Here is a 1,761-nt window from a genome sequence, read left to right as displayed (position 1 = left end):
TCTAACGGCCCCTTCCCCGGCGGCACTGTGGCGGAGCTCGTCCCCGGCCCAGCTCTCACGCTGCTGCTTCGCTCTTCCAGGGCTCCGTTGGGTTTCCTGGATTTCCCGGCGCCAGCGGCGAGAAGGGAGGCAGGGTAAGGACAGCCCGGCGCGCGTTCTGTGGCCTGTGTTTATCAGGCAGCTTCCTCAGTGCGTCCCAGTCGCGTCTCGCCCTCGGGGCTGCCCACACTGCTCTCCAGAATGGCTGACCTTAGGCTGGCGGCCATCAGGAGGGCCGCAGGTGACGGGGCGAGGCTGCGGAGAAGACAGAGCTTTCCAAACACGCCCGGCCCGACAGCCCTGCAGGCCGTCGGCGCAACCCAGGTTCTTATCTTTCTCCGGTGGCTCTTCCTCCGGGCCGGTTTACCGTTGTGCAGCTCACCGTGTCCGCGGGGCCACAGTCGGGGTCCCCCATCCCACCCCGTGTCATCACCGAGCCGTCACAGCCGCTGTCCCTGGGGCTGCCGTGCCTCCCTCGGGGACACAAGGACAGGTGATCACAGGCAGTCGTTAGGGAGACCGTGATCGTGGCACCTGGTCACAGCAGCGGTCGCTGGGACCTGGAACTTGGTCTGGGTTAGGTCACAAAGAAAACCGTGGAGCAGGGTGTCACCGGGAGCCCCAGACGGGCCTGGTGGCTGAGGCCGTCTTTGCTCCCTGAAGCTGGGGCCCGTTGGTTTAGGTTGGAACCGAGAGCCACTCATGCTGCAGGACGGAAACGGCCAGGTCACAGTGGTGCGAGCTCGGGGCTGGGAGTCTGGGTTTTGGCGGAGCGGGGGCTGAGAAAACGTGGCAGCCACGTTCAGCCGCACCTGCCGGGGTCACCGGGGTTGGTCCCGGCGTCTGCCCTGCGAAGAAAGCAGGCGTCTCCTGGATCTTTTGCTGCAAGTATTTATTGGAAGCCAAAGGATTTTGCCGTAGAATGAAGGGCAGCGAAACCAGACCACGTTGTTGAAAAGCGACATAATTGCCTCATGGGCATAAGTAGCTTTATTAAATTCATTTTAGAACGGAAGACTCCAGAAAGCTGTTTCGATTCTGGCAGCAAATGAGTGAAAGATGGTGGGGAGAAACCCATCAGGTGGCCTTGGGCAACAAAGGTTCGCCTCAGGCTTTATCGTCGGAAACCAGAACAAAATTCTGGAAAGCAAGTCGAGAGGTGGCGGCGACACGGGCCCCTGTCCCAGCCGCCACGTCCCCACGCACTCAGGAAGCCGTGTTCGCCAGCCGTGTGTCTGCTTCCGAAATGAAAAACGCCACGTATCTGCGTCCTGTGGCCTGGAAAATGCAAAACAAGAACAATAGCGAAGGAGCCTGAATTCTGTTAGAAGAGAAGCAGGTGACACCCGGGCAGAGGATTTATGTGTTAAGTCGCAAGTGCGCCGGTCTGCAGAGCCTGCTGAAAATTTAACGGCTAATATTCCCAACTGCAGCCAAAGTAAATTACGTGTGGCAGGGTTGACTTTTTCCTCTTTTCCTGCAATAATGGGCCCCCACCCGTGGTGAGCCGGCCATGAAGTAGGGGCGGGGGGAGCTGCCGGGCTCGGGGATCGGAAGCCAGATGTCTGCGGTAGCATCCATCAGACCGCGGGAGGAAACCGATGTCGGCGAGCCCTGTGCGGGAGCCCGGAGCCTGCGTGTCGGGGACCGTGAACGCCCTCCCCCCGAAAACCTGTTAGAGACGCGAGGCGTCCTTCCTGGCTTCTGGTGTCGTGCAGCCTC

The 1,761-nt window shown here is 60.5% G+C and overlaps 1 protein-coding gene across 1 annotated transcript in view; it reads left to right on the top strand.

The window, feature by feature from the left end:
- Nucleotides 1–1,761, top strand: part of COL5A1 (collagen type V alpha 1 chain) — a 139,611-nt gene that overhangs the window by 102,135 nt on the left and 35,715 nt on the right. The window lies entirely within an intron of this gene.

The sequence above is a fragment of the Pteropus medius genome, unplaced genomic scaffold (assembly GCF_902729225.1).
Source record: "Pteropus medius unplaced genomic scaffold, Ma_sr-lr_union100, whole genome shotgun sequence".
Classification (NCBI taxonomy): Eukaryota; Metazoa; Chordata; class Mammalia; order Chiroptera; family Pteropodidae; genus Pteropus; species Pteropus medius.
The sequence above is the reverse complement of the archived record's forward strand: the minus strand, read 5'-3'. Positions and strand labels throughout refer to the sequence as shown.